This window comes from Lissotriton vulgaris, chromosome 5 (genome assembly GCF_964263255.1).
Source record: "Lissotriton vulgaris chromosome 5, aLisVul1.2, whole genome shotgun sequence".
Classification (NCBI taxonomy): domain Eukaryota; kingdom Metazoa; phylum Chordata; class Amphibia; order Caudata; family Salamandridae; genus Lissotriton; species Lissotriton vulgaris.
In genome coordinates, this window is record NC_141693.1 from 1,296,767,779 (window position 1) to 1,296,779,967 (window position 12,189).

Consider the following 12,189-nt stretch of genomic DNA (forward strand, 5'->3'; position numbering starts at 1 on the left):
TTCTAGCACACACCTCTAGTTCACGCCTAGTTTACGCCTCTTGATGATGTATTGGTACCACGTGTATACTGTTATCTTGTCTTCTCTCAGCTGTTACGCCTCTTACATTGAACCTTATGATGTAAATCAAGTATATAAGCTATGTATTGTCAATAAACGAGAGCGCGCTCATCTATCCCTTCTGACACCCCTGTGGTGGTCAGAACATGATATCCTGATTCCTTTATGAGGAATAAAACCCTTAGAAACTCTAACACCACGGACTCTGTTTTCTTTCTTTCTGATTGAGTTATCATTGATTAAGTACTTACCTGCATAGAAATTAAGAGAGTAAATTAATTATTTACGTCAGATGTATAAATGCAGAGCAGACACACACAAACTCTTTCAACATGTCGCTGAATGTGTTTGTTGCTCTGCCCCTTGCCATGGGGCAAAACTACTTGAGGAGGAGAGCAGAGAGGATCTTCAGACAGAGGAACAACCTATTTGGAATGTCCAGCCAAGATGTAAGGGCCAGGTACCGTTTCCCTCCAGAAGTCATCTTGGATATGGTATTTGAATGGGAGTAGGAACTTGACTCTGGGTCTTTCCAAAGGGTCTCCAGTGACTATGTGGGCATGTCCCAGGCAAACCAGTCGTGGTGCCTGCATCAGGTACTGAGATGCATCACTGCTAGAGCCCACAACAACATACAAATGCCCCAGACACTGGCTAGGAGACAAAGGGCAGCACGTGATTTCTATCTCATTGCATATTTCCCATGTGTGCTGGGTACAATTGGTTGTACACATGTGGCCCTTCAGCCACCCCGCCGCATTGCACACATCTTCTGCAACAGACACCGATGGTATTCCATCAATGTGCAAGCTGTCTGTGATGCCAGTGGGAGGTTCATTGATGTGCATGCAGTGTTCCCAGGCAATACCCATGACAGCTTCTTATTCCACATGTCACCTCTTGCCCGGCGGATGGCTGTAGGAGAATTTGGCAACATGTGGCTACTAGATAAGTACCTAGCACTAAAAATGAGGGATATGTGTTATTGAAATGTCTGAATGCCACACAACATTAATCATTGTACAATAAGAATAATAAAGCTACATACATGGCCCAACAGACACTGCATGTACTAAAGTACAGATCATGTCCTGTGCAAATAAAAGAGGGAAATGTAGCCAACTGCCCTTTCTTCCCTCCTCAGGCGACACTGGGTATGCACTCTCCCCACATCTCCTCACCCCTTACAGGCATGTAAACACTGTACCTCAGCGTAGGTACAATAGGGCGCACATATGGACTAGAGCCATCATAGAGCGCACTTTTGGTCTGTTGAAGTTGCGATTCAAATGTCTTGACTGTACAGGGGGTGTGCTGCTGTACTCCCCTGAAGTTGTGTGCAAGATCATATTAGCCTGTTGTGTTTTTGCACAACATTGCTTTAAAGCGTGGCTTACACATACCTCTGAAACCTCGGCTAGCTCTGAATCTGGGAAACCGAGCCATTGCGCATAACCGAGATCAAGGTATGCAAGTCCGTGAACAGATCGTTGCCACGTTTTTCACATGAGCAACCTGTAGTGTCATGGGCAAAATGTGGTTTGCTGTCTGTTGTCAATGATGAAACTTGGATAGACACGGCTGTATCAATATATTCCATCCTGAGACTATTTTGCAAGCCACACTCACTGCATGCAAATCATGGCTGTTGAACAGTATACAAAAGGTTGAGCGTACCTCAGGTCATGTGCCCATGTCAGCGATCAGTGTAGTGGATATCCCTAAACAATCTATTCACGTAGATGTAAAACTATACATGTTCTGAGAGACCTACCTGGTCGCTCAATCACAAAAGCCCATTACCATTGCAGTCTTAGGCCTGTGCACTCTACAGATTTGACTACCCCACAAATGATGGGCCCACAACGTGAGTGATGATGTCATGGGTGAATCAGGCACCATGTGTCTGTGATTTACAGCACTGCTCCACCCAATTGTTACGTAACACATCCCACAACCTTTGTAATGAGCACACAGTATGGACTACATGTACCATAATGCAAAGTTGGAGAAAACCAAACTGGGGTTGGATGTTGTGTCAGCCCTACCCCCCCAACTCCCCCCAAACCCCCCCTCCCCCCGTCCGGGCAGAAATTTCATTAAATGGTCTGTTTCCCCTTTTGTTACATGTTCATGATTTTAACCTGCACTGTCATTTCAGGTTTTTCCACAACAGAACTGCAGGATGGCAGTGGATTTGCTTAGTGATGTGGATGGATCAGGATGATAGCAAAATGGCTTCCAACAATGTCCTGTGATGTATTTCCTGTCTCCCACTTCCTGTATGAAATAATATGTGTTCCGGGTCAATTTCGTAGATTACAGCCCGAAAATGTAATTTCCGGCTTCGGACCGTAATGCGCAGATGTGGACCCACCGCTCCTGAACCTGAAACTACTTTTTCGGGCTCTAACCTCAGAAAATAACAAAAGAAAGTGCCTCCAACGTGAATTAGAAGCATCCCTCGGCGCTCCACTCTGAGAACAATTTAAATCAATTCAAATAAAGTTCCATGTAACGTTTGAATTCTTATATTGTATTCATCAAATCAGATTTCAAAAACATCCTTTCATTTCAAATATCAGGGTCATTGAGCGATGTTTCAAGTGATAATAACACATATTACAGTCCAATCATCCGGGACAATAGCTAGAAGCAAGACGAAAAAAATCTATAAATCTAATGCATTACATATTTACAAAACGTCAAACGCATTAAATGTCATAATCATGGCAACAACGAAAGAAAGGCTTTGTGCTCTCACTTAAAGTGCGTGCATGCAGGAAAAACAGATAACACCATTAAAGGGTCTCACGTGTTATTCTCGTTGCTCTCTGTTACACAGGATGCTGAAAGAATGAAAATGGGAATCTTGTTGCCTTATGCTAATAATAAATAATATGGATAAGTGGACTGGGGGGAAAAATTAATGCTTACTTATCGTACGCGACTCGCATTCATGCAATGTTGCTGAACGGGTTCTCCTTAACGTCTGGCGCGAAAACCATCTGAAAAGGCGGCAGCCAATCGCAGTGCATTTAACAAAATGGGGACTGTGATAGGGTGTGAAGCGTTATATGATACGCTAAAGGTTCCGATCACGTGGTCGGATTCCCACCAATCTACGGTGGGTAGTGTGAGTTGTAAACATTGCGAACAGGGTGCTGGAGTCAGACACAATGATGCAGCTGTGTCTGAAAACAAATAGAGTCGTATCTAAAAACAAATATAATACATCGCACAAAATGCGTGTCTAAACAAAAATATGTGTCTAAACAGGACCAAAATCTGAACAGATCTGCCCACCCATACTTTCCAATACAAAAACGTGATAACATCAAATAGTTGTATCAGGATGTAAGGTTAAAGGTAACACAGAAATTCAATGCGTTCAATGAGGCCATAAGGCTTGCTTGAATTTAGTAAATAAATCCAATGGTTCTCTCTTTGTAGGAGAAATCGATTATTGTCTCTGCCTTCGATTTTATCCACTGTTTCAAGTACCACATATTGGAGTTGGGAAATGTTGTGATTGGCTTCTGAAAAATGGGTGGCTATTGTAGATTTCAAGTTTTTTGTACGTATGTTTGACTTATGTTCATTGAGTCTAGTCTTGATTTTTCATTCTGTCTTTCCAACATATGTCTTGCCACATGGGCATTTTAGCATATATATCAAATTAGAACTGTCACAAGTTGCATTGACTTTCAGTCTTATTTTGTTGCCCTTCATAGGATGGGTTATTTGATTGCCTCTTATTATGCTGTTACAATTCCCGCATTGTAAACAGGGACGTGTTCCACGGTATTGTTTTTGATCAATTGTAGTATTTTTTAACATTTCACTAAAGTTTTTGTTCCTGGTAAATGCAAAAATGGGAGGATTTTGAAAGGTTTGTTGGAAATCAGGTTCAGCCTTAAGAATATTCCAATGACTCCTGATGATCCTCTTGAAATTAAAACTCACAGTGGAGTATTTGGACACGATTGTCATTCTGTCTTGTTGAGATTTATGTTTGATGGTTAGTAAATCTCTTCTTTGCATGTTTTCAACTTTTTGTACAACTTCCTGGATTAGGGGTGCTGGGTAACCCCTTGTGCGAAACCTATCTCCCATTTCTCCGATGTTGATTTTTGCTTTTTCAGTGTTCGATGTGATGCGTTTAGCTCGCATCATTTGAGATAAAGGTAAATGTCTCTTTAATGATTCTTGGTGGAAACTATGATAATGAAGGGTGTTGTTCTAGTCTGTGCTTTTTCTGTACATTTCTGTTTCGATTCTTCCTTCAAATAGATTGACTCGAACATCTAAGAAAGTCAAGGTATTATATTTGTTTTTAGATACGACTCTATTTGTTTTCAGACACGGCTGCATCATTGTGCCTAACTCCAGCACCCTGTTCGCAATGTTTACAACTCACACTACCCACCGTAGATTGGTGGGAATCCGACCACGTGATCGGAACCTTTAGCGTATCATATAACGCTTCACACCCTATCACAGTCCCCATTTTGTTAAATACACTGCAATTGGCTGCCACCTTTTCAGATGGTTTTCGCGCCAGACGTTAAGGAGAACCCGTTCAGCAACATTGCATGAACGCGAGTCGCGTACGATAAGTAAGCATTAATTTTTCCCCCCAGTCCACTTATCAATATTATTTATTATTAGCATAAGGCAACAAGTTTCCCATTTTCATTCTTTCAGCATCCTGTGTAACAGAGAGCAACGAGAATAACACGTGAGACCCTTTAATGTTGTTATCAGTTTTTCCTGCATGCACGCACTTTAAGGGAGAGCACAAAGCCCTTCTTTCGTTGTTGCCATGATTATGACATTTAATGCGTTTGACGTTTTGTAAATATGTAATGCATTAGATTTATAGATTTTTTTCATCTTGCTTCTAGCTATTGTCCCGGATGAAGGGCAGACAGCCCGAAATGCATTGGACTGTAATATGTGTTATTATCACTTGAAACATCGCTCAATGAACCTGATATTTGAAATGAAAGGATGTTTTTGAAATCTGATTTGATGAATACAATATAAGAATTTAAACGTTACATGGAACTTTATTTGAATTGATTTAAATTGTTCTCAGAGTGGAGCGCTGAGGGATGCTTCTAATTCACGTTGGAGGCACTTTCTTTTGTTAGTAAACTGGTCGTCCTTGACAATAGACGCCACCTGGGCTGCAAACCTCATACATGTTAATACCTTACATATACTTGGCTTTGACCTCAATGTTGAACTTTGCTGTGCGACTACCCATCATTTGAGTTATATACCTCAGAAAATAACCCAGACCACATTTTTAGACATCTTGGTAGAGGGGGTGCGGGCCAAATATCCTCAGCTAAATGGGGACCCTGAATACCAGCTGAGCACTGCAGCCCGGACCAGGCTATGCGCCAACATCGGTGAGCGCTGCAGTGCAGTGGGAGTCCACATCAGGAGTGCTAGGGCATGCCGCAAGCCCTGGTCCCGGCACAAGGCTGAGGAACTGGTGGGCCAGTCTTCTCAGCACCATGTGCATCGTCCTCGCCTCACCCCACTGTACAGGAGGGTCCTGCAAGCAGCTTGGCCGATCCTCCATGCTCAGCTGGAGGAACATGAGCAGGAGAGACCTGGTAAGTGCATCCTATGCATAATGTGTCTGGGAGTATAATGTGAGTGAAAACAGTGCTGTACCATTGTGTGTTCCATGCCTCCATTCACCTATACCATGTTCATGCAGCAGTCATCAAGAATAAAAAGGCAAACTGTGGCATATGGACTGTACAGGGCAGAGTGCATTTTGGGAGTTGTAGTTTCTTCCTGACAACTGGGTAAATGAGACGCACTGCATTTGTGTTGTAGTTTGCTTTGCCAGCACCACTACCATTAAACCAAGGGAATCATAACTGATGTGTGCATTGGATTAGCAATCGTACAGACACTGTCCAGTGTGTGTATGGCAGACCAAACGGTATTGGATGCTGTGACTTGCATTGCATTTGTTGAGTTTGGGTTCTAATTGAGACAGATCTTCATGTGCCATGGAGTCAAGACAGACTTTGGGATCCTTGCCTCACTCCTAAGTGTTTCTAAATGTGCAAAGGTTGTCCACTGACATACGTCTTATCCTCAGTGGTATGTATGCCATTTCACATGTACAGGTAGCTGTCACAATGACCCACCACTGGTCACCGGTGTTCTGCACTACCTTATCAGTCATTAAAGCCAATATGTGGTGCTGGATTGTCAGATTTTGTGAGGGGACATCAAGAGGCTAGACTCACAATGTAGCAAAACAAATAGCCCAGACCCATGTGGATGTGTGACCCACATTCGGCATGTGTCTTGTCCCATACAATGCTATACAGTAGATGACATTTGTCCAGACGTCAAAGAGCTGCGACTATATATCACTGGGCAATTTTGATTAAATCTGGACTTTCTCTGTTCCCCTTTGGTGGACTGGTTTTGGAACCTGCACATGTAGCAGTGACAGGACACACCAATCACAAGAATGCCAAAGTTTAGGGTTGGCCAATACTGTTGTGTAAGCCACAAATATTCATGTGAGATGTCCATGTCAGACTCAATTCAGGAGATGACGGTGAACATACACGTAATGTAAGTTCATAAACACTGACAATTGTATAGTGTGGTCAGAGGAAAACAAAGTCTGACCTTGGCTCATCTATGCATGTGTCCCGTCCTAAATAAAACAACCACTACATCATGATTTCGCCTACATTTCAGAAGGCGCAGCTGGCCAAACAGCAGGACCAGGTCCGGAGCGGGAGGCCATCAGTGCGCCGGCGGCTACAAACTCTTTCGACCAGAGAGGAAGATGAGGAGGGACCCTCAACATCTGTAGGCAAGGGGATTGCACCCACCCGGACTGACAAGGAACACAGATCTGGTGCTACAGCCTGGGTGGAGGCTGTGGACATTGAAGTGGGGGGGAGAACCCGACACCTCTGACCATGGGGTGGTGGAGTGCTACTCTCCCCCAGACTATTCACCTGTGGGTTCGGTCGAGGTATCCTCTGGGCAGGCCAATACACAACCTGGGCCTGCCATCAGCCCCTCCCTAACTCCAGAGGCCCCCATTCCATCGGGGACTCCAGCTACATCCCCTGCAACCAGTCCCCCTCATCATTGCTGCCTGCTTGACCAAAACATCGGCTCCGGACCTGAGGCACCACATCCCTCCACTCCCACCCAGGTCCCTCCCTGTGTTGTTCCTCCTGTGGATGTCCCAGAAGACTTGAGGTGGATGTGTGAGGGTCAGTCAGACATGTCCGCTCGCATCATTATGCAGATGTGTCTGGAGATATGCATGACGCGAGCGGAGCTTGTTGGAACTCTGGCCACCCTCATCACCTGCGTCAATTCCCTGGCCACATCCATGTCGTCTGTTGTTTCCCAACTCCCTTCCCATACCACCGTCAAGGTCTCCCCCTGTCCGTTGGCCCACACTGTTTCCCCCTGTTCCCCAGATGGGTCATGAACCTATGTGGTGCCTGTTCCTGCACCGACCAGCATTGTGCCTGCATCAGACTCGGAGGGTCTGGACATTGTGGTGTTAAAGGATGACCAGAAGGACACTTGACTTTTTGACTGATGCATCTTTGTGGACAAAAATGTCTTTTCCCCTTGTAAATAGACTGGTTTCCCTGACGCTCCCTGACCTGTTATATTTTTGTTGCCCAACCCCAATCCAAGTTTCCCACTCCATCTGCATTAAGATCATCATTTGTTTTCCTTTCTCCCTTCCAAACGGACGGTTGTTCTAATGATCTAACATAAATATGTTTGAGGAATCTTACTTACTTTAACTTGTTTGACTTCATTGTGAATGTCTGGTACAGAAAATGGACACGTATCGGGTGAGTCATCTGTATTGCACATTATGGGTTGTTGCAATGATGGGTACACTTGTAACTGTGTCACACACACATACCTCCTCACATCTCCAGGCCACCAACATCATTATACAGGACATGATATACAACAAAATCTTACTTGGGAAGATTTCTGTACACATATTCACAGTGGTCAATCTAATTTTGGGATGTTGTCAATGGGATGGAGCTTGCGACATCGCAATTTCGGAGGTGATGATCACTGTAAGGGATCAGTTCTGGCTTGTTGCCTACATGTATGTGGGTGTTGTCCATGTGCCTGTACAGGGTGAGCTACATGTACAGGGGCCGATGGTGTATGCACAGTTGGTGTTTGTGCCTGGACAAGAGCTGGTTGTGCAGATGGTAGCTGTGTCTGTACAGGGGTTGCTGGTGGTTGTGCAGGTGGTGTGAGTGCCTGTACAGGGGTTGCTGGTGGTTGTGCAGGTGGTGGAAGTGCCTGTACAGGGGTTGCTGGTGGCTGTGCAGGTAGTGGGAGTGCATGTTCAGGCCGCTGGTGTGGATGTGTACTTTTGCTATGGTCCTTGGCAGTTGGTGGTACAGGTGTGCGGATGTGCTGTCCTGCAGGCAGATATGATGGCTCCCCTCCCTGCGCTGACCGTGAAGGGAGACTTTGGATCACTTTCAACATGCCCTCCATCATCTTCATGGCCAAGGCATGGTGTCTTGCGCTTTCTTCCCTTTGGATGGATATCATGTCTCTCATATTCCTGGACATGTCCTGTCAAGTTCTATACATCCTATCCAAAACATGGCTCAGCCTGTCCACCAGCTGAGGGAATTGGACAATGTCCTACAGGGACTCAGATATGTCTGACAGTGTATTCCCTATAGCACGAATGTCCTGCCTCACATCTGTCTGCTGTTGGAAGAAGTCCTGCTCCCACTGGCCACCATAGCCAGGTGCAGGCAACAATGCAGGTGTCTGCCTTGGATTGGACCAGCAGGTCCAACAACAGGGGGGGTGCAGGTGGAAGCCTGTGGGCAGGAGAATGGTGCCCAGGGGATACCTGTCCCACAACAGGGTTGGTACTTCCCCCAGATGGTGGAGAGGATGCCGGGGATACACTGTATAGGGAAGAGCATGAAGGGGAACCATCACGTCGGTCCTGGGCATGAGGGCTGTGAGGGAGTGATGTCTGTGTTGGGCAGCATGAGAGTCGTGGCTGGTTTCCCCTATGCTGGGGACAGGCAATTGTTTGTTTTGGAGGAGGCTGACGGATGTTGCTGGGCGGGGTACGATTGCTGTTGGCATGGACATATAGTTGACATTCTCTTCCAAGTCTTTGTCCTCAGTGACTTCCTCCTATTCTTGCACAGTACTTGCTCCCGACATAACTGCCTGGAGGATCAGTGGATTTCCTCCTCTGATTGCCAATCAGCCCACACTGGTTGTAAGTCCTTCATCCTCATCCTCTTCCTCTTCATCCCCTGGAACATAGAGGTTGCAACCATGCTAGTGATTGACCTGGTATTACATGTGATGCAACACAAGGGCTGGATTAACTGTACTTTGCATCAACAGATGAGGATCATGTGACCTGGCTAGTGTACCACCACAAATGACAGCTCACACCATAGAACTGAGGTGTTAAACTGAGATGTACATTAGACAAGCAAACTCACCAACTCCAGCCACAACTTTATGTCCCTTCGCGATCACCCCTGTTCTCAAATGCTGAACCTGTCTGCTTATTGAAGTTATTGACATGGCTGTCCACGATCCAGCAGTGGTAGAGGGAAGTGACAACATTCTCAATGATCAGCATTACTAATTGACAAACAGTGACATGTGACACTCATAATATGTATGTCACTTTGTAAACAACAACTGCTAATTCCATACAGAAGGGGATCTTGATCTCTGTCATGGTTCAGTAATCTGAGCTAGTGACACACTTTATGCTTGAATTACCTGATGGTCGGGTGCAAGAGAGTTTCACTGCTGGAGCCAGGATGTCATGCATTCCCCGGGATGGTTTACGCTGCACTGGTGTCATCCTATCAGCAGCTGTGATGAGACATAAATGTCCATATTTCAGTGCAACAGATGGTAGCTATGAGCTAGCAAGTCGTTCTCAATAACCATTGATCGGATAATCCAGGTCAATGTGCGTCATGTTTTCCTCATGGACTTTACATGTGGGCCCATGCTCACATGCAGCAGTTGCCAGCTGTTACCTCTACGTAGCACGGACATCAATAAGATGACACATCAACACACAAACTTGTATGAGAAGGTTACTGAAATTTCAAGGAAGGGGATAAATGACCCGGACTCCTCCGCATTACACTGATTTCACATTCATCATTAAGACCAACAGGTTTCATGAGTGTAATGTTGTCTGTTGACAAGTCAAAAGGTGTTCATGTGTGAGAAGTGCAATAGTCAGGTACATAATGTTGATCATTTGTGCTTCCCTACCCAAGAAGTGACAAAGCTCATTTCTGACTGAGAGAACACAGATTTCTTATGTCCATCCTTTGAGTGTCCTCTGTTTGCATACACTAATTCCACCATCATGGTAGTATTTAGCTGACAACGGATGGTGTCTTGTACAGCAGACTTCATAACCTCATATGTCAACCACTCACCTATATGTAAATATGGTAGAAGAGGAGGCAAGCCGAATGCAACATTTGGTAATTATCCCACATTGCGGCTAAGTTGAGAAGCTGTGATGCTTTTCCGCCTGCACTGGATTAGCGTGTTGCTTTTCAGCCAAGTGATTTGAAAATGTAAACTCATAGAGATTCAGCTTAGTAGCCCATACACCCGTCTCAAATGTACACAACTGGCATCAGTGTGAGCCTCATTCATACCAATTTCAATATGATTTTGCCATTGACATTTTGCTAGGGAGTTTTCATATAATTGAATTGCAAGTCAGTTGTGTTTTGGACACTTCATATGGCACATTGTACTATTTTATGTCCATTCTGCACTCACTTGGCATAAATGTTGTGTCATCCGTTCACTAGCCACCAAAGTCTGATCTAGGTATGTGATTAAATGCTGTATGTGAGCATATTGTGATGCAGGACAACAGTGTTGTACAACACATACAACATACAGTGGAGATCAAAGGCACTTTTAATGAGCATTCAGGTACATTATTATTGGGTTTACTCAGCATGGCCCGGTCCCGGACCAGATGTCACAGCCAACTTTGTAGCAGAAGTCAGTGTGTGACTCTAATTCTGGGAGGACGTTATTGTACCTACAATGATAAGTGTGTTTGCAACTTTAAATTTCTGCTGGCACATTTGACACACTCAATTTCAGGCACAAAGGATAAGAACAAGCAGTTGTGGGCACCACCATTGCAGAAGTGTGTGTCACTTAATGTCATGAGTGATCCCAAATATAACTTATAATGGGTCCACTACCTAGAAGCAACGTATATCAGAATGAAATGACTCTGAATCCTGAATTAAGGTCCACTATCGTGTTTTGTTGATGGTCAACAAACTAGCCATTCAATGTGAGAAGTACATGACCAGCTGGGTGGACTGGGCGATTTCATTTATAGTGAAAACATTCTGAGTTGGAAAGTGGATTCATTATCATTACTACTGACAATGGTAGCTCACTTCTTGTTCCTCATTGTCATATTTGTTAACATTTGCATTCTTGATTATGGCTAAAGACACTATTACAATATAGTGGGGACACCCTTTTGACTTGTTGTGGCACTCGATTGCAGGATTGAATTCCTGGGATTGGTACTGTTGGTGGAATACATATTATGTTCATCAAATACAAAGGTATGATGAGCCAAGACATATTATATTTTATCTTTCGCTATTCACATATGTCATTTGCTAAAGGTGAATGTCCATTGACGAATCCAATAGTTGTTAAGCTAGTTTTTCATCTCTAGGTACCTTTCACATTCGGGCACTACACGTCCCTCTGTTGTCTCCTCACAATGTATGTCTTTTGACCATCTCCTGACCAGTTTGACTTACCAGTTTGTGAGGGTGGTATGCCTTGCTCTGGACGATGTTGTTTCCTCCCAGAATATGCAGGGACCTCTGCTACGGTTGTTGTCTGTGCTCCTGCTGAATATGTCAATAGGTGAGAAGAGTGAAAAGTAACCAAATGGGAAATGTACATGTGGAACTTTTCAGGCATTACCCCATATTTTCTGCATGCTAACAGTGTTGTGAAGTTCTGCAGCAGACAGGGCAGGTAGGTGCAGTGGGGCGT